A 22,423-nucleotide genomic window follows, 5' to 3' on the forward strand; every position below is an offset into this window, starting at 1 on the left:
TAAGTGAAATCTTTAAAAAAAAAAAGTCATTCCACTAAGTTCAGGAAGAAGAAAAGAATGCTGACTTTCAACATTTTCATTTAACATAGCACTGGGAATTCTAGCTAGAGCAATTAGGCAAAAAAGAAAAATAAAAGGCATTCACATTTGAAAGGATAAAATGAAAATATCTCTAATAACAAGAAGGCATGTTTCTATATATAGGAAATCTTAAACAATCAAAAAAATTTACAAATTAAAAAAAAACAAATAAACAAACCCAGGGGTGTCTGAGGTATGCAGTCAGTTGAGCACCCAACTTTTGGATTTGGCTCAAGTCATGTCGGGGTTATGAGATCCAGCCCTGTGTTGGGCTTTGCACTCAGTGCAGAATCTGCTTGAGATTCTCCCTTCCTTTCCCTCTGTCCCTGCTGCTTGTGCTCTCTCTCACTCTCTGAAATAAATAAATAAATCTTAAAAAATATATAACATGGAGGACATTAGGAAAAGGAAAGGAAAAGTGAATTGGGGTAAATTGGAGAGGGAGATGAAGCATGAGACACTGTGGACTCTGAGAAACAAACTGAGAGTTTGGGAGGGGAGAGAAGTGGGAGGATGGGTGAGCCTGGTGCTGAGTATTAAGGAGGGCATGTATTGCATGGAGCACTGAGTGTGGTGCATAAACAATGAATCTTGGAACACTGAAAAAAATCAAGTTAAATAAATAAATAAACCAGAAAAACTACTAGACTTAAATGAATTCTGTAGTTACAAGGTACAAGATCAATTAAGGAGTGCACTTGTCATGATGAGCACTGGGTGATGTATGGAAATGTTGAATCACTATATTTTACACGTGAAACTAATATAGCACTGTATGTTAACTAACTAGAATTAAAATAACTTTAAAAAGGAAAAAAAAACATAAAAATCTGTTGTATTTTTAAACGCCACAATGCACTTACTAAAAAGGAAATTAAAAAAACAATTTTATTTACAATATCATCCAAAATAATAAAAATACCTAGAATTAAATTTAACTAAGGAGGCCAAAATCATATATTCTTTGAAAATTATAGTACAGTGCTGAAAGAAATTTAAAAAGTCCTAAATAAAAGGAAAAAACAATTCTGTATCATGAGTTGGAAAACTTGATACTGTTAAGATGTCAATAACTACCCTCAAAAAACTACAGATGTGATGCAATCTCTTTAAAAAATGCATAAACAATGAATTCTGGAACACTGAAAAGAAATAAAATAAAATAAAATAAAATGGAAAAAAAAATTCAATGACCATTTTAGCAGAAATGGAAATGCTTATCCACAAATTGAAATGAAATTTCAAGTGATATCAAACCACACCCTTGGGCTTTTTAAGCAATAGGAATTGATAAAAGGTGGACAGGGAGTTCCAGGCAAGGCTTTTTTGGAGTTTATACTCAAGCACAAGGGAGATAACACAAAGGAAAGAATCTTCATGTTGACTCTCCTAGGAGGAATTCGGGAATGTTTTAAAGAGGCTTAGGTGGGGGGTACCTGGGTGGCTCAGTTGGTTAAGCAACTGCCTTTGGATCAGGTCATGATCCCGGAGTCCTGGGATTGAGAACCACATCAGGCTCCCAGCTCCATGGGGAGTCTGCTTTTCTCTCTGAACTTCTCCCCTCTCATGCTCACTCTTACTCTCTCTCTTTCTCTCTCTCTCAAATAAGTGAACAAAATCTTAAAAAAAAAAAAAAAGAGGCTTAGGTGGGATAAGGGTTAGGGTTAGCATCTTCCTTCAGTTCATGTCATGATCCCATGGTCCTGGGATCAAGTCCTGCATCAGGCTCCTTGCTCAGCAGGAAGTCTGCTTCTCTCTTTACCTGCTGCTCCCACTGCTTGACCTCTCTCTGACAAATAAATAAATAGAATCTTAAAAAAAAAAAAAAGGTGATGTTTAAGCATGTAGAGGCTGGGATTTATTGGCACCCATGCACTTAAAGACCATGCTTCTTCATATATCACATATTTAATTAACATATTAAATCTCCACCCTTGGGTGTGATTTTATTATTTTAATGAGAAAGAAAGTCAGTGAAAGGTCAGCATTGGGGTTTATCTTGGTGCACATTGGTTTGGCTCAGTCTTGGCCTGTCTTCCTAATCAGATCCTTCTTTGGTAAGAATCCTGCCTCCACATTCCTGCAAATAAGCTACTCAAGGGGAAAACACTTTCAGCTATCTTATAAGATATAAAACTCAAGAGGCAGTGTTTCAGCTATCAAAGAACAGTGGATTTTGTGGTTAGGTTTGAGGGTACCTGAGTCCAGTCCCTGCTCTGTCTCACGAGGGACCCAAATAGTCAAAATAACGTTGCAAAAGAAAAACAAAGGTCTTACATTTCCTCATTTCAAAACTTATTATAAAGTCATAATCAAGAGTGTGATACAGATATAAGGATAGATGCATAGATCAGTGAAATAAAATTGAGAGTCCAGAAATAAATCCAAACACCTCTGGTCAACTGATTTTCAGCAAGGGTGTCAAAATCACCCAATGAAGAAATATAATGTTCTCTTTAACAAATAGTGCTGAGACAACAGGATATCCACATACAAAAGTACAAAGTGAGACATGTCTTTCACAGCATATTAAAAAAAAAACTCAAAATAGATCAATTAAATAAATATCAGAGCTAAAACCATAACACTCCTAGAAGAAAATATAGCAGTAAATCTTTATGACTTTGGATTTTGTAATATGGCTTCTTAGATATGACACCAAAAGTATAAGAACCAAAAAAAATAGATAAATTTTATTTCATCAAAATTAAATATATTTGAGCATCAAAGGACACTACCAAGAAAGTTAAAAGACGACCTACAAAATGGAGGAAAATATTTCCAAATCATATATTTGGTAAAGTTCTAGTATACAGAATATATAAAGGAATGTTATAACTCATCAGTGGAAAAGAAAATAGCTCAGTTTAAAAATGGGAAAAAACACTTGAATAGACATTTCTCCATAAAGGATGTTTAAACAGTAATATACAGATGGAAAGATATGCATTACTCATCATCAGAAAAATGTAATCCAGCCATAAAAGGAACCACTTCATGCCTATAAGAATGACTAAATAATATTTAGTTAAAAAAAAAGAAAATCATGGTTATTGGTGAGAAACAGGAACCCTTATATTTTACTGGTGGGAATGTAAAATTCTTTAGTTACTATGGAAAACATTTGGTGGTTCCCCCAAAAATTAAACATAACATTATCATATAATCTAACAATTACACTACCAACCATATACTCAGAAGAGTAGAAAACAGGTACATGAGAAATACTTGCACGTGAATGTTCCTAGTAGCATTATGCAAAAGAAAAGAAATAGTGAAAATAATCTAGCTATCAACAAATGAATAGATAAACAAATTGTGGTGTATACATGTAATGGGAAAATATCTTGTCATAAAGAACAATGGATTACGGATACATGCTACAATATGAATGAACACCCAAAGTGTTATGCTAATTGGAAGAAGCCAGACATAAAAAAGTACACATTGGGGGCGCCTGGGTGGCTCAGTGGGTTAAAGCCTCTGCCTTCGGCTCAGGTCGTGATCCCAGGGTCCTGGGATCGAGCCCCACATCGGACTCTCTGCTCAGCAGGGAGCCTGCTTCCTCCTCTCTCTCTGCCTGCCTCTCTGCCTACTTGTGATCTTTATCTGTCAAATAAATAAATAAAATCTTTGAAAAAAAGTACACATTGTATGATTCCACTTATATGAAATATCCAGAATAAGTAAATTCATGGAGATAAGACAGGTAGTTGTGAAGGGCTTAGGGGAGAGAATGGATAATAAATAACTACTTAATGGATATAAAGTTTTCCTTTGGAGTGATGAAAATGATTTGGAATTAGATAAAGTGCTTGAATAACATTATGAATGTATGAAATACCCCTGAATTGTCCATTTTAAAATGGTTAATTTTATGTTATATTATTTGTCCTCAATACAAAATAGCTACTGATATCCATATATAGTCATTCATGATGGAATATCTTGGGAATAATATATAAGGGAGTGGATTCAGCATTTGTCTCTCAAGATCAAACAACTAAGGGTCAGAGGAGGATGGGAGACATATGGATTCAATATACCCTTTGTGGTTCTTGAGTTCTTTACTTTGTGCATACTTTATCATTATAATAAAACATTAAAACAATTTTAAAAAATAAGGGAACACATGAGTTACTCTAAAAGTCATACTAACAACATTTGCTGATTAAATTCTTGAGATAAAAGAAAGGCTAGTAAGATAAAGTAAAAGACCATTTCTAGCAGTATTAAGAAGGTAGATGAAGGACTATGGTTGAATAAACTAAAGAAAGTTAAGGAAATGGGGATGGAATGGGAAAATGCATATTGACCACCATGGAGTATAGGAGCTTGAAGAAAGTTAAGAAGATCACTTAACCCTATACCTTTTGCAGCAGAAAAATCGGGCCATAACCCAATTATGCAAAACAAAAACAAACAAAACAATAACAGTGCATCCTCACAGAAAAAATACTATATAAAGTATTAATTTTAGTAAACATTTTTGAGCAACTACTAGAAACAAGGCACTATGGACCATTAAGTAAAATAATCAGCGGCATTAAACTAAAATAATTTCTATCAGGGGTGTCTACTAGAATCAAGATATGGCAGTTGTAGTCCCAAAGTCAATTCTTTTTAGAGTCATCTAATCTTACAGTTTTCTAGGAGCACAAAGGCATCTATTATTACAAGGTAATCCAGTGGGGGGAAAGAGTACAGATGCTAAAATTTGCCAACAAAACAGTATTCACAGTATACCATAGACATCCACAGAAATGTGTCTCTAAAGGGAACTCCAGTGAGACTGGCTCCTTTTGTAAGACAAAAATTCTTTTATAATGGGACCCTACTTCATGAACATAATTAGAGTATAGAGGTTCTCTTCAAATTGAGTTCACCAATTCTCTATGATTAAAACTTTTTTTTCTATGTGCTTACTTCTGTGCAATATAAGCAGAAGCTTTCTCTGTTTCCAAAAGTGAACATCTTACACCTACAAACAAAAACCATTCAGCATACACCCAGAGTAATGATAAATTGTTCAACCTCACTGTTTGGTGAGAAAGGTCTATGTTAGAACCTGAACAAATTAACCAACCTTAATTTATAAAGTGGAGACCCTACCAACAACAGAGACTGTGAATGAGCAAGCAGATTCAGGCTGGAAACAAAGATATTTTGGAACAAAGCTGGCAGAGGTGAAACCAACTCTAGATATGGGCAAGGGATCATATATTTCCTAAAATTCCAGGCAGAATGAGTGGTCTGAGAAAGAAAAGTTTGACTTGAGAGAATTACAAGTATGGGGATCAAATAAAGAGGCTCAACTCTTCTTATTTTGTGAATTTTTTTCTGGTCCAAGGAAATGTATTTAGAATACCAGCTTGTGGGCTCAGGAAAATTAAGAGGGAGGTGCAAACATAAATGTTAGCACGTAAGTTTTTCTTTGGCAGGTTATATTGAAATATTGCAGGTAGAAAGATCACAAAACAAATCAGTATGTCTAAGGCTTAAGGTCATATGTCTTCTTATGTACTCATTCATTTGTAACTTATTCTCTGATGCTTACACCTATCACTTCTTAATTCTGAGTCTTATTCCCCAATGTATAGAATTGATCACGATCTCATATTGAATTGATCCTCTACTAGTGGAGATAGATGAATTGTTCATTGAACTATTTGGAGAAATACCAAAGATATGTAATGAAAAAGCAGGTTTAGAATTTCATATATAAACTAGCTGGAGAATAAAACCAAGTGTATGTCTTCTGGATTCTAGACTGAAGTTCATGTTTTCAAGTGAAATGGGACAATTTACATCTAGAATGGTACCACAAATGACTCCAAACCTAAACACACACACACACACACACACACACACACACACACAAACACACACACACACAAACATTAAGAGAACTGTGTTCATTTCACTCCTTCAAAAAAAGGGCATCAAAAATATAATTATGAGAAAATGTGAAATTAATAAGAACATTAATTTTACGTTTTAAGATCCAGCAGAACTTCTTTTTGCACCTGGGTTTGTGTCAATTCCAAAGTGAAGAAAATTATATATCTCTGATAATAGGAGTGCTTTATGGAAAAGTAAAAATGATTATGTGATATACACACATACACCTAAGCATTATACATGAAAATATTACTGATAATTGAAAGTTCATTAATAATGGTCATAGCTTTATTACAACACAGGTTGCTTTTAACAAATATAGTTAAAGAGGTGGGGGGAAGAAGTGCCTAAAACTGTTCCTTATTGAAGGGTCTATTGTTCAGATTTAATTGTGTTTCCCATGTGGGAAATTTTTTTTCCAGCTTTATTGAGATAAAACTTGCATAAAACATTGTGTAAGTTTAAGATGTATAACGTATTGATTTGATATAGTTTTATACTGCAGAATGATTACCATCATAGCATTAGGTACCACCTTCATCATGTTCACTAACTACCATTTCTTTTTTTGTGACGAGAACATTTAAGATCTACTGTCTTATACACTTTTTTTAAAAAATTTGAAATAATTTTGAAATAATTCCAAGATTACAGGAAAGTATCAAGAGAATACTACAAAGAACACCTACATATATTTTATCTAGATTTTCCAAATTTAGAATTTTTTGCTTTATTTACACCCTTTCTCTATTATCTATCTATCTATCATCTATCTTCCATCATCTATGATCTACCTAATTTATCATTTATCTGCATCCACAGTCAGAATACTACATAATGCTCTATCCTCACTTTATCAATATGTTACAACTAGAAGCACACAATGACACTCTGTGCTTCATTATTAATTTTGGGTACCAGGTCAAGACATTGTCAGGTTTCTCCACTGAACAGTTACTAGCTTTTCCCTTGCAAGTAATAATCTGTCTTTGTAGAGACACTTCAAGGCCATGCCATTACACTGCTCCTTGTCAATATTTCACCCTTCTTCCCTGGATTTGACACCCACTGATGATTCTGGCCTGAACCAATTTTTAAGATAATGGTTATACAATAATGATTTTTTTTCCCCAACACTGCTATTTCCTTCACATCTACTGTAAGAAAACACTTCCCCACCTCTCTTAATTTATGTACTTATTATCTATTTATGATCAGCATGAACTCATAGATTCCTATTTAAAAAATAAATGAGTAGGTTATATTATATTCCTCCAATTATTCTAGATCTGACCAGTGGGAACCCCTTCAAACTATATTTTTTATATGCCCTCATCATTTTTTGAATACTTTCTCTGATTACTAGCACAAGATGTTCTAGGCTCATCTTGTGCTTTATTTGCTGTCAATACAGGCATAGACATGTCTTCAAAGAGGTGTGTTCCTATTAGTGGGGATTGATAGTTAGAAATGGAAATCTGGGTGCTATGTAGAATATTATTGTTTTTTATGCCCTTTCAGCTGGAAGAGCTAGAAAATTGCAGGTTTATACTGATATCAACAATTCCAGTCTATCCCCACATAGTACTTGACCTTTTTAATTCAGTTGTATCTCCTTTCTTCCATAATAAAAACTCAAGCTCCTACTCCAAAATAAAGTACACATTTACATATTTGATAGATTCAACAAAACAAACTCTTTTCAGAATATCAATCTATTATCTATCATTTATCTATCTACCTATATTTCATCTATCTACCTACTGAAATGTGCTCAATAGATATTTGCAATTCTGTTTGAAGTCCTTTTATCCCCTTATATTGAAAGTATATAGTCGGCAGGGGCAAGATGGCAGAGAAGTAAGAGACCCTGTTTCAACCGGTCCCCTAAAATGAGTTAATTATCTACCAGAAGACTTTGAACACTCATGATCAGCCTGAGATGTAGGGTTATACACTTCTGGATCTTTACAGGGGCAGAAGATGCCTGTTGAGAGGTAAAGTAAGTGGGAATCCAGCTGATATTGGAAGATACACAGAAGGTGGAGGGAGCCACCAGAAGTGACCCATTGGAAAGTACTACCCCAATACGAGAATGCCTTGTGATAGGGGCCCAGCATTAATTTGGAGTCTGGTTAAAAGCACTCAAAAAGAGAAAACAATCTTAAGGGGCAACTGGTAGAATCAGGTGGTCATGGACACAGGCCTAAGCTCACGGACCCAGGACAGCCACCACCAGAAACCACCAGCGCCAGAGAGAGTGCAGCAAAGTCTCCAGGGTGTGGTCCTTGAGCCCCCAGCTTTCGGTGGCTTGCACCAGCGCTGGGGCAGGCTCCCTCAGAGCTTGAGAAAGTCTGATGTGTACGCCAGCCGGCGCGCTCTAGAACCACAGCCTTTTGCACTCTGCACGTGCACTGCATGACAGGGGACTGAACCACACTCCCCTCCCCCACCTGAGAGTGTTCTGTGTGGGCGCTAGCCCGTGGGTGCTAGGATCCGCCAAGATTCTGAACACTCCCAGCCAGGGCTTGAAAATCTCAGCACAATAACTCTGGTCTACCACAGTCCCAGCAAAGGCAGCCACTGGAAGCGGGCTCCCTAGAGAAATATCACTCATGGTTTTAGTAGCATGGGGGTGCAGAGATAAGCAGGGATGCTTTGCGTGATTCCTGAGATGGTGGCTGGGGGTGCACACTGCCTGTGGGAGGCTGAGTGGATTTTTCAGAGCGTGAGTCTGTGTGTTCTTGACCACCAAGAGGGGAGCAGACTGAGACTTCTCTCTGAGAGGAGGTCTGGGTGCAGTTTGTTTTCCACTAAACCTCCCAAAAGCCTCAAAAAACCACCAAAGAACAAAAACCTCCAGAGAACAAAAGCCTGAAAAACCAGTTTCAGCAGAGCCTTGCCCCTTGAAAGGGAGCAAGAGGATTCAACCCAAGCAAGACAGACTGAAAAACAATGCATCAGGCCCCTCCCTCAGAAAGACAGTCGAAAAAATGAGAGGACAATCACCACAGGGTCCCCATAAAACTGTAAAACCCGAATATCAGGGGAAAAGAAGATATTAAGCTCCCGGTATTGCCCTAAAACCTGTACATTTCATAGATACAACGTTTATTTTTAAATCGTTCTATTCTCATTCTTTGTAATTTTTTTAACCTATTTACAATTACAGCTAGAGTTTCAATACAACAAACTCCATAATAACTTTTTTTAAAATTTTTTTTTATTTATTTATTAGAGAGAGAGAGCGAGCGAGCACAGGCAGACAGAGTGGCAGGCAGAGGCAGAGGGAGAAGCAGGCTCCCTGCCAAGCAAGGACCCCGATGTGGGACTCGATCCCAGGATGCTAGGATCATGACCTGAGCCGAAGGCAGCCGCTTAACCAACTGAGCCACCCAGGCGTCCCCATAATAACTTTTTAATATGAACTTTTTTCATACATATACCTGTGTTTTTCTTTTGCTATTCTATTTTTTTAATATACATATAGATATAAGCTTCAAGGTAATCCTCTTTCCCTAATCAATACTACCCCTATATATAAACCAGTTTTTTTTGTTTTGTTTTGTTTTGTTTTTAAGATTTTATTTATTTATTAGAGAGAGAGTGAGAGACAGCATGAGAGGGGAGAAGGTCAGAGGGAGAAGCAGACTCCCCATGGAGCTGGGAGCCCGATGCGGGACTCAATCCTGGGACTCTGGGATCATGACCTGAGCTGAAGGCAGTTGCTTTACCAACTGAGCCACCCAGGCAGCCATATAAACCAGTTTTAATCTCTCTTTCTCTGTGGGAAGTTGAGTCCTTTATCAAATATACCAAGATATAACCAGGAAGAATCAAAATAAACTTCCTCACCCACATTGAGTATTTATAACCACCCTCCCATCTTTTTCTTCTGTCAGTGTTTCTGTGTATTTGTTTTTGTTCTGGTATTATATAAATCTTACCCTTGGGGTTCATGTTGGCTGGGTTCCTTTTTTTTTTCCCCTTGTCATTTACTTTTGTCGGTCTTTTAGTTTCTCAACTTTTGTTTTTATATCTTATAAATCTTACCTTTGGGTCCCATTCTGGATGGGTCTTCTCTCTTTTATTTTTTCCTGTCTCTCTCTTTCTCCCTCTCTCTTTTTTTCTTTTTTCTTTCTTTTTGATGGTGACTTATGATTGCTTAGTAGCATTCCAAGGTGCACCTTGCCTGTATTGTGGTTGACATACTCAGCTACACAACCCCTCAACCACCTCTCGCCAAAAAGATTAGGAGGAGGAAAGCCCAACAGAGGAAAAATTTAGAGACTGTGCCGTCTCTATTAGAGCTATCGGATATGGACATAAACAGTATATTAAAAAGGGAATTCTGGGTAACAATTATCCAGGCAATGGCTAGGTTGGAGAAAACCTGGAATCCATTAGGGCAGAAATGAAAGCCACCCAGGAAGATGTTAAAAATGCTATCAATGAGATCCAATCTAATCTAAATTCTCTAAGAGTAAGGATAACCAAGGCAGAAGATAGAATTAGTGATTTGGAGGACAAACTAATAGAGAAAAAGGATCAGGAAAAGGCCTGGAACAAACAGCTTGGAAGCCATGAAAACAGAATTAAGGAAATAAATGATGCCATGAAACGTTCCAACATCAGAATTATAGGGATTTCTGAGGGGGAGGAGAAAGAAAGAAGACTAGAAGATATAGTTGAACAAATTCTCCATGAAAATTTTCCCAGTCTGGAGAATGGAACTAGCGTTCATGTCCTAGAAGCAGAAAGGTCAGCCCCCAAGATCAGAGACTCTAGAAAGACCTTGAGACTCCTGATTATGAAAATGATGAATCATAATTTTACACAGGAGTTCTTGAAAGCAGTTAGGGAGAAGAGATTCCTTACCTACAGAGGAAGGTCCATCAGAATAATGTCAGACCTGTCCACAGAAACCTGGCAAGCCAGAAAGGGCAGGCAAGACATATTCAGGGCACCAAAGGAGAACAGGCAGCCAAGAATACTTTATTCACCAAGGCTGACATTCAGAATGGATGGAGAGATAAAGAGCTTCCAAGACCGGCAAGGTTGAAAAGAGAATGTGACCACCAAGCCGGCACTACAAGAAATATTAAAAGGGGATCTATAAAAGAGGAAAAACCCAAGAATATCATTGAACAGAAATCTATGGAGACAATCTATAGAAACAAAGACTTAACAGGTAACAAGATGTCAATAAAAAGGTATCTCTCAATAATCACTCTCAATGTGAATGGCCTAAATGCACCCATAAAATGCCACAGGGTTGCAGATTGGATAAAACGGCAGGATCCATCCATATTTTGTTTACTAGACCCCCATTTTGAACCTAAGGATACATTCAGACTGAAAGTGAAGGGATGGAGAAGCATCTTTCATGCCAATGGGCCTCAAAAGAAGGCTGGGATAGCGATTCTTATGTCACATAACTTAGATTTTAAACTAAAGACTATAGTCAGAGATACCAAAGGACACTACATCATTCTTAAAGGGTCTATCCACCAAGAAGAACTAATGATTGTAAATATTTATGCACCCAATATGGGAGCAGCCAACTATATAAGACAACTGTTAATCAAGATAAAGAGTCATATTGATATGAATACATTAGTAATAGGGGGTCTTAACATGCCACTGTCAGTAATAGACAGATCATCGAAGCAGAAAATCAATAAAGAAACAAGAGCATTGAATGACACATTGGACCAGATGGACCTCATAGATATATACAGAACATTCCACCCTCAAAGAAGAGAACACTCATTCTTCTCATGTGCACGTAGAACTTTCTCCAGAATAGACCACATACTGGGTCACAAATCAGGGCTCAATGGATACCAAAAGATTGAGATTATTCCCTGCATATTCGCAGACCCCAATGCTTTGAAACTGAAACTAAATCACAAGAAAAAGTTCAGCAGGAATTCAAACACCTGGAAGCTAAAGACCCCTTTGCTTTAGAATGTTTGGATCAACCAGGAAATCAAAGAAGAACTTAAAAAATTCATGGAAACCAATAAGAATGAAGACGCATGGGTCCAAAACCTCTGAGATACAGCAAAGGCAGTCCTAAGGGGGAAATACAGCCATCCAAGCTTCCCTCAATATAACTGAAAAATCGATAATACACCAGCTCTCTTTACACCTTAAAGAACTGGAGAATCAACAACAAATTAAGCCAACCCCACACACAAGAATGGAAATAATAAAAATTAGAGCAGAGATCAATGAGATAGAAACTAGAGATACAGTAGCATCAACAAAACTAGAAGCTGATTTTTTGAAAGAATCAATAAGATCAATAAACCACTGGCCAAACTAATCCAAAAGAAAAGAGAGAGGACCCAAATTAATAAAATTATGAATGAAAAGGGAGGGATCACAACTAACACCAAGGAAATAGAAACAATCATTGGAAGTTATCATCAACAGTTATATGCCAGTAAGTTAAGCTACCTATAGGAAATGGATGCAACTGTGGAAACCAGAAATTTCCAAAACTGAATCAGGAAGAAACTGACAACCTGGGTAGTCCAATATCTAGTAACAAGATTGAAGCAGTGATCAAAAACCTCCCAAAAAACAAGAGCCCAGGACTTGACGGATAGAGAGAACATTTCTCAACTTCATAAAATCTATCTATGAAAAACCCACAGCGAATATCATCCTCAATGGGGAAAACCTGAGAGCCTTCCCTTTGAGATTGGGAACACGACAAGGATGCCCACTCTCACCACTCTTGCTCAACATAGTACTAGTCCTAGCAAGAACAATAAGACAACAAAAAGAAATAGTCTATTCAAATTGGCAAAGAAGAAGTCAAACTCTCTCTCTTCACAGATGACATGATACTTTATATGAAAAACCCAAAAGAGTCCACCCCCAAACTACTTGAACTCATACAGCAATTCAGTAATGTGGCAGGATACAATATCAATGTACAGAAATCAGTTGCTTTCTTATACACTAACAATGAAAATATAGAAAGGGAAATTAGAGAATTGATTCCATTTGCTATAACACCAAGAACCATAAGATACCTGGGAATAAACCTAACTAAAGAGGTAAAGGATCTGTACTCGAGGAACTACAGAACACTCATGAAAGAAACTGAAGAAGACACAAAAAGATGGAAGGCCATTCCATGCTTATGGATAGGAAGAATAAACATTGTTAAAATGTCTATACTGCCTAGAGCCATCTATACTTTCAATGCCATCCCGATCAAAATTCCACCAGCATTTTTCAAAGAGCTGGAAGAAACAATTCTAAAATTTGTATGGAACCAGAAGAGACCCCGTGTTGCCATGTGAGAGAAAAAAAAAAAAAAAAGAGAGAGAAGCAGAAGAAGAAAGAAAGAATGAAAGAACACAAAAAAGGAAAAAAGAAAAAAGAAGGATGAAAGAAAGAAAGGGAGGAAGGAAGGAAGGAAAAGAAAACATTTACAGAAGGAATAAATTCCTTCTCTTTATCATGGTTTTCTGTTTACAATCTTAGTTTGGCAATCACAATATCATCCATCAATTTATTGATGAAAAAAAATGTGTCACTCATCAACACTTCCAGAAATGTTCTGATAATCATCAGGAAAATATTTGCCAGCTATTCAAATAAAGACAGATTACTTGGATGGAAAAAGCAATCTGGCTTTCAATACCAACATCTGGCCCACTTAGTAATATCTTCATCTCCCTGAAATCTCAAGATTAAAGTTCTCCTGAAGTGAAGTCTCAGGTATTCATTTTATAGCCTAGTCCCGATTCCAGCTCTTCATTTCCCAGCCCAGGATGCTACAGAGAAGAGTGTTCTCTGTAGTTTTTGGAGATCACTGGGCACTCTCACAAATAGATGTCTTTTCAACTAAGCATAAACTTTCAATTCTGTTAAATTTAAACCATCTCCCATTTAGTAAAACAATAAAAAATATCATATTTTATAACACTACAGTACATAGCCTCCACACAGGCTGTGAAAGAATTTATCTAACACTTTAATGAGCTGGTTTATTTTTCATTCAAGATGTGTGTAAGGAAACACCCATGTTTCTCCTTCTTCCAGCTGCAAAGAATACTTCTCTTGGACTTGATTTGAATGTAACTGAAATGAAAACTTTACTTTTAAAAGTGTTGGGAGCTCTTAGAAGGTTCTCAAATGTTTTCAATTTTATTTTCTCTTTTCAAAGTATGCCAGAGCATGATTTCCTAGACAATATATTTAGGAATAGCAGAAAAAGATAGGATCAAGTAAGCTATGGTCTTTGGCTATTTTGAAATTTGATTTTTAACTTTTTCCCTTCTCGTCTCTTTATGACACTGGAACTCTGCTTCTACCAATGTGTCTCTTTCACAGATGATTGCCCAATACCTATACACCTCTTTAGTTGCTGACCCAGTTTTTTGTAACTGTTTATATATTTTCAAATATTACACAGATTATAGGAATCAACAGTACATCCACAAAAAGAATGAAAATATAGACTAAGATTTATTTTTGTGTTAGCATGTCTACTTGGGGTAATATCATATTATTTAGACTTCAGTAAATTTCACTAGGACCCTGAGCTTACAATCAGTGCTGTTTTGTATAATTTAATACATACACCTATCTATTTCTTGAACTGATGTAAAGGGTGTGAGTAGTACTTGAGATTATGTTGGTTGATCAATTAGACATGCTTTTTGAAATGATATAGTATTTGCACTATATCTAATTTGCATTAGATTTAGAGAGATGGGAGGAATCCAATTACCTTCCCTCTTGCCTTAGCTTGTAAGGACTAAATCTTAAGAGTAATTTGTAACCTCCATGTGGTACAAATGCCTGAGGCAGTAGTGAGAAACATAAGAAATCCTTTGTTCAGAAGTCCTCTAAGAGGTTTGGAAACAAGGGTGAGGCCATGAATCCAGGCTATGGGAGACTGGGTACTGCCAGTTCTTCTCTGTTTTGCCTAAAAAAATGGTCAGGTACCAATGTCCCATGAAGAGAGCCAAGTGTTCATATGGCAGGAAAGAAAGAAAAACAAACAAACAAACAAGAACAAAAAAACAGTGGCTATTCTTTAGTTTACATCTGCCCTGGAGTTAAGCACTTCTATGGTAAGTCAGCTCTGCTGGCTATAGCTTGCATTAGAATTTCTGGAATAGTTCATAAATTAAACTGTAGCACATTGCTCCTTCATAGGTCCCCCACCAAAGAATACCCTTCTGGAATATCCTTGCCTCTTAATATTTAAAAGTGTCAAATATACCTACAGACAATGCAAAATACTGTTTCTGTAATTACCTGTGTAATTGGAGCCAAAATAATTAAAAACTAATGTCCCTCATCGTTGCTGCTTTCTTGGATGAGGAAAAGGGAAAATAAGAAATTAATTTCTTGTACAAACTTATTCATTTTCCTATGGAAGGAATACTTTCAAAAACTCAATTAAAATTAATAATAGTTGCCCAAATAGGCAACAATGTATGGGTATCATACCATTGTAAAAACAAAAATATTTAACTTACAAAGGATGAAGAAAATGTTAATAGCAAGAATCCCCACAGTAGGGGCACTTCATGAAATGTCTGACTCATATGCCACCTTATGTAAGTTAGAACCACTTTCTTAGCAGTACAAAACATGCTGTTACCACTTTTAGAACTTTTAAAAAGTTTTCCTGGGGCAGGCACTACTAAGTTCCTCTCATTTACAAAACCACTCCTTATTTGGTTTTTTCCTTTCTTCCTCCCCACCTGCCTTCCTATTTTTTGTGCCCCCCACCCACTCCAGGTGTATGAATTCCTGCTTTTGAAATCATAAAGTCAATAATGAAGGAAACTAAATATAATAGCAGATACATAATGCATACTTACCTAAATTTGTATAAGCCCCAAAGAGGTGGAGCAGAAAGAAATGTTGCAGTTTAGAATTTAGGAAGAAGGTAATTGTCTCATCTTTTCATGGACTGAAAACTTTAAAGATAATACTAAATCAACTACCACTTACGCTGTTACTCTAGGATATCACTAATAATATAGTTCTCTGCCCTTTCTTTCTATAGTAACTGATTTAAGTTTCTTGTTTTGTTTTGTAGCTCAATATTTCTCTCTCCTCAGTGGAATGTTGGTGGTGGTGTTGTTAATAAAGGGTACAGTGTTATTTCACCATTTTTTTTCATCCTTTCCATTTCATAGGAATTACTTAAAGGTAAGTCTGTGAGAGCCGAATGGAGGTGGAGGCCCATATAAATACCCGAAGCCAATTGTTTACAAACAATATAGCCTATATGGGAAAAAGAAAGAGGGAGAGAGACAGAGAGAGAGAGAGACTTTATTCCAAAAAGTTTTCTTTCAAATGCCATTAATCTCTGTTATCTCTGTTTATCATTCTGGATGAATCCTTTAGGTGTGTGTGGTGTGTGGTGTGTGTGTGTGTGTGTGAGAGAGAGAGAGAGAGAGAGAGAGAATAAATGTACACAGATTCAAAATGTAGCACACCTCATTTTATTGTTGTGTTTTGCTTTATTGCACTTTGAGATAGTATGTTTTTTGGTTTTGGTTTTTGGTTTTGTTTTGGTTTTTGGTTTTTGGTTTGTTTTTGTTTTTGTTTTTGTTTTACAATTGAAGGTTTTAGCAAACTTGCATAAAACAAGTCTATCAGCATCATTTTTCCAACAGCATTATTCACTTTGTATCTATGTGTCACATTTTGGTAATTCTCACAAAATTTAAACTTCTTTATTACTATTATATTTATTATGGTGATCAAAGATCAGTGATTATGACTCAGATGATAGTTAGCAATTTTTAGCAATAAAGTATTTTTCATTGTTATGTACATTGTTTTTTTAAAAAATTTAAAGATTATTTATTTATTTTTTATTTGAGAGAGAGAGAACTAGCAGTGGGGAGGGGCAGAGAGAGCTAGAGAAACCCTGCTGAGCAGGAAATCAGATGTGGGGCTTGATCCCTGGACCCAGAGACCATGACCTGAGCTGAATGCAGACACTTAACCAACTGAGCCACCCAGGTGCCCCAAGGATATGTACAGTTTTTTAGACATGTTATTTTACACTTAATTGACTACAGTATAGTGTAAACATATCCTTTATACGTACTGGGAAACCAAAAAATTCATCTGATTCACTTTAATTTGATATTTGCTTTATTGTGGTTGTCCGGAACCCAACTCACAATACCTTCAAAGAATGCTTATACATATGCAACTAATATATGAGGGATAAATCTAACCATTGATATGTTAAAATAAGGCAACAACATAGTTCTTCATGGCTCTTAAGTGTATCCATTTTTCACAGAGGCTATGGATGGTTTGGAACAACGTTGACTATGGATACTATAATGCTATCATTAAAGACCACACAAGTCAAGAAGTGCACTGAGACCAGAATTCGACTGTGGTGGATTTCATACTTTCTATCTATTCATTCAACCCCTTTCCTAGAATTAAATGTTCTCATATTTAACCAAATTTCTGACCTGAACTAGAATTTCAATATAAATAAGTCTTCAGAAGAGTAATAAATGAAAAGGGCTTACAAAGCCTTCTGTCATAAGGTCTCAAAACCTAAGACAATGTAAAAAGATCATTACTTTTTAAAATCATATAAATGTCCAATTAAATGACATAAAAAAGGATTCGGATCTTTCAATTTTATGAACAGAATTATGTACTGTATCTTTACAACTAAGGACTTTCCAAAAATCTTGAAGAGTTTCAGGACAGGAACCCACTCACAATATGCCACTTTGGCATGTGGACTATTTTGAACTGAAGGCACTTGAGACCTTGTGGGCTCAAAAGAACTTTTGCTCCTCCCTTAACTACATAGAAAAATCTAAAGTGGGGGTCTTTCCTAGAATAGGGTTATTAGCTGAGATGAATTTTATCAGAGAGACACATCTATATGGTAGGACAGACATCTAATTACCAAACCTCTACTCTACTTATCACTCTGTGAAATGTATTCTTTTCCTCTGAAATCCCAAGTCCCTATCCCCCCTCTTAGTTCACAATGATATCTATGCCTCATTTTGCCTGACTGTGTTTGGAATTTCTATGTCTATGTGGATTCCCTGTATGTATACCTATTAAACTGAATTTTTTTTCAGTTAATCTGTCTCATGTCAATTTGATTTTAGTCCAAATAGAAGGACCTTTGAAGGGACAAGAATTCTTATTCTCCAACAGTTTGCATAGTTGGAAAGATGACTTTAACTTCCTGGACACTTCTCACCCTGGACACTGCTGCAGGTGAGAGATCCTTGGGACATCTGACATACAGCCAACAAAAGCTAAGATTTTTTACCCCACCAGCCTCCTGGAATTTCTATCTGCAGAGTCTAATGGAACAAGAGTGGTGAGAGTGCTTTTTCTTTCTTTCTAAATCTAGATTGGCAGGAGAAAATATTTGTAGAACTAGTTCCTTGGGCCTAGCAACTCTGATTAAATTTGGTAGAGTACCCTTTGGTTACTAATTTATTTCCAGAACATCCAAAGATGTTCTTTGTTTTCCTTTACCTGCGTCTTTTATGTTGTTTGTCATCTGTCACTGAGAGACATCTTGGAAGCCAAAGCTTCAAAATTGGTGGGCATGGATCAAGAACTTAAAAGCTGTTAGAACACTCACCACCTCAAGAAGACGCCCATGATAGAATAAGTTGACCACAGAATGGATTATACTGACACTAGGTCACCTGCTAAGATCAATTAAACTGTTCATCAAGGTACAGTATAAAAAAAGAACAAAAACAGAAACAAAAACAAACAAACAAAAAACACATAATCCCCAAACCCATGACATATTCTTCCTAGGTATCAGGGTGGATCCAAAAGAATTAAAACCTTGATAAAACGTTCATAATTTTCCTTTTGTCTATTCTTCGTCTTAAAAGCTTGTTCTCCACCTTCTAGAGAGTGCAATTACCAGGGTGCACCTTGGTAGCCAGTCAAAGACTGGAAATCAAAGTTTCTCTCCTGTCTACTGTGCAAGCTGCCAGATGTGTTTGTCATGAGACGTTCCAGCCCATAAACACCTTTGTCATCTTAACCTTTGTTACTCCTTAGTGCTGGAAAGTCTCATTCCAGAAGTACCTGTTCAGTTATCTTCAGATAGTGGGATTGTGACTGGAAGCATTTCATTTGAGACCAAAGACACCATTTTCACTACATCATCCTTACTGCCTGTGCAACAAAGGCCGTTGCTTTCTTAGACTAATTTTGGGAGTAACTTTTGGATCACAGGGCATGCATCATCTATGCCCTCTCTGGATGCCTCCTGAGTCTTTGGTTAAGCCCCTAAAAGGGTTATTGGTTTGAGTCACTACTAAGAGATCCTACTTGTGAATAGCCAGATGACAGATCCTTTAAATTGGCTCTGTTAACACACACACACACACACACACACACACACACACAAAATGAAGAGCTCTCAAAGGTCTTATTAGCATAATGGCTAGCCTTAGGGACTTCCTTCACAAGGTAAAAGAAGTCAGACTTAAAACAAAAATAAATATTCCCATTCAATGTAAATTCCCCTTCTTAAAATTGGGCTAATGTTCTTGATTTAGCTTCCCTTTTCCTACAGTATTTACAGGGATCATGCTGACCTAATCTCTAGGTTCAAAGTATACAGGTTGTTCATGTAAATGCTGAAAGCCAGAAAATTAATTTAACAAAAGCACTCAAGACTGATAACCAAGCTCCCTTGCTTCTACCTTCTAGGGCTCTGTCTAGCCTTAGGCACACCTATACAGGGTCCTTTGAAAGAGTATCCTAGAACTCCCATCACAAAAAATTTCTGTCTCCTGGACATCAGAGGAATTTTTTTTAAAGAATTTTTTTAATAAATTTATTTATTTATTTATTTATTTATTTATCTGACAGAGAGAGCCAGAGAACACAAGGTGGGGGGAATGGCAGAGGGAGAAGGAGAAGCAGGGTTCCTTCCAAACAAGAAGCCCAATGTAGAGCTCAATCCAAGGGCCCTGGGATCATGATCTGAGCCTAAGTCAGGCACTTAACCAAGTGAGCCACCCATATACCCCTAACATCAGAGCTTGAAGCCTTATTACCTCTACATTCAAAAATTATTTGACTATATTCATCACCATCCCTTCTGAGGAAATAGATGACCAAAATTTCTCTGAGTTCTCCTGGAAATAATCTACAAAAGGTCAATATTCAGGGCTAATAGAAGCTGAAGTTAGATTATACACCCAGAAAGAAAGCTTTTGTTAAAATCCTTCATACAGACTTCACAAAGACATAAGTCTTTTGGTTCCCATTTTAGTTAAAAATTTTTCCTTATATAAAGAAGTAAATTTAGTTAAAAATATGAGTCAGTCTTTTGATATTCAGGTTGCCATCCAATTCTTTGGAGAGTTACCATCAATTGTCTTTATTTTACCAATCTCTGCAAAACCAGAAATAAACTCTACAAACATGTTAAAGTCCACCTGATGAAGTTTTAGAATATAGGTGAGGTTCAGTGGGGTGGAGTCCAGAGCTGATAGCCAAGAAATAATTCTTGCCACATCTTTGGTGCAAAATGTTTGTTTATTAAAGCAGGGGGACAAGACCCTTGGGCAGGAAGAGTTGTTGCCCTGAGGTTGTGAAGGGTGGCAGGTTATATGCCATGGGGTGGGGGAGGTAAGGAAAAAGGGAGGTTTCAAATGAACTTTCATATGCTAAAGAGGACCTACAAGGAAGGGAGGCCTTGAAGCCTTGTCATTGTTAAGGTTTTCCCTCTAGCAAGGTATTAACATTAAGATAGGTGGGAGATTCCTAATGAATGTCACATATGTCCCACCTGGGAGTGGGGCTGAGGGAAGGTAGCAGGGTGTCAGCTTCTGCTTTGTCCTCAGCCAGACTTCTGTTCCCTCATCACACCTACCTTTACCATACTTTGAATATTCTTCTCAAAATGTTAGTGGATATTAAAAAACAAATCTATATATTGGAACAAAATGATTCTGTACTTTTAGAAAAGGGTAGGTTTCAAATAGCAATTATTCTGAACCTCTAAAAAAAGGTTTCTCTAATTTTTTTTTCTGTCCCTTGAAATTATAAATCTTATCGTGTCTTTGAAAAGTAAACACAGCCCACAATTTCCCTAAAGGAAAAAATAAAGATAAAAAAGGGAGGAAGGACGGGCGCCTGGGTGGCTCAGTTGGTTGCACAACTGCCTTCGGCTCAGCTCATGATCCTGGACTTCCAGGATCGAGTCCCGCATTGGGCTCCCAGCTCCTTGGGGAGTCTGCTTCTCCCTCTGACCTTCTCCTCTCTCATGCTCTCTCTCTCATTCTCTCTCAAATAAATAAATAAAATCTTAAAAAAAAAAAAGGGAGGAAGGAAAGAAGCCTTTTTAAAAATACAAATGGCTGAAAAAGCTTTTATGCACAGATTCTAGCACCATTTTTAATGTTGTGGAAGTTCTGAGGTGACTGAGAAACCCAACTGGCACGTGGAGCACTGGGAGAACATAGCTTTATTAACCCCAGTGGGCTCAGGGAATCACTCTCAAAAGTCTGAGCACCCGGCCTTTGTTGGCACTGGTTTTTATAGGCAAACTAGGGATTTTTCCTGGTTTCTCACAGCTGCTTGGCTGAGGGGTCTCGTGGTAGTTCCTAAAGCTAGGCAGAAGTGACTTAGTGAAGTGCCAAGTCATCCTTGGGGGGGGGAAGTGACTTGGTGGAGAAGTGCCAAGTCATCATCGGTGGATTCTCATCTCAGTGAGGTGGCCATTTTGGGCTTTCTGCCTCATTAATAAGCAGTTATGCTCCAAATATCCACCTTGGAGAAAACTTAGATACTCTCTTTCTTGATTTAATATAAATTATCTACCACCAAATTCTCTAAGACCTAAAATCTATTCTTTGGCATGCAAACTTTAGGAAAAAGTTTTTCATCAAAATAGATGATAGATAGAAAGATAGATGATAGATAGATAGGTAGATAGATAGACAGACAAATACATGTAAGTATTTAAAAATTGGGTCTATAATGTCCTCTCCAGAAATTCTAACAGAAATAAAATTAAAATTTTATTTATAGTTTGTCTGTGTGTGTGTATGTATGATGTAAACGTGAAATATTTATTCTACCTCAGGATGGTATTGCTAAAATTAATATGTAAAATAGCTCTATTTAGTTGGTTTGAAGGCAAGTACTTTTAAGAATTGTCCATGCCAGGGCGCCTGGGTGGCTCAGTGGGTTAAAGCCTCTGCCTTCGGCTCAGGTCATGATCCCAGGGTCCTGGGATCGAGCCCCGCATCGGGCTCTCTGCTCAGCAGGGAGCCTGCTTCCTCCCCTCTCTCTCTCTGCCTGCCTCTCTGCCTACTTGTGATCTATGTCTGTCAAATAAAGAAATAAAATCTTTAAAAAAAAGAAAAAAAAAAAAGAATTGTCCATGCCAATACTCAGAAAGGTA

Source organism: Martes martes (assembly GCF_963455335.1).
Source record: "Martes martes genome assembly, chromosome: X".
Lineage (NCBI taxonomy): Eukaryota > Metazoa > Chordata > Mammalia > Carnivora > Mustelidae > Martes > Martes martes.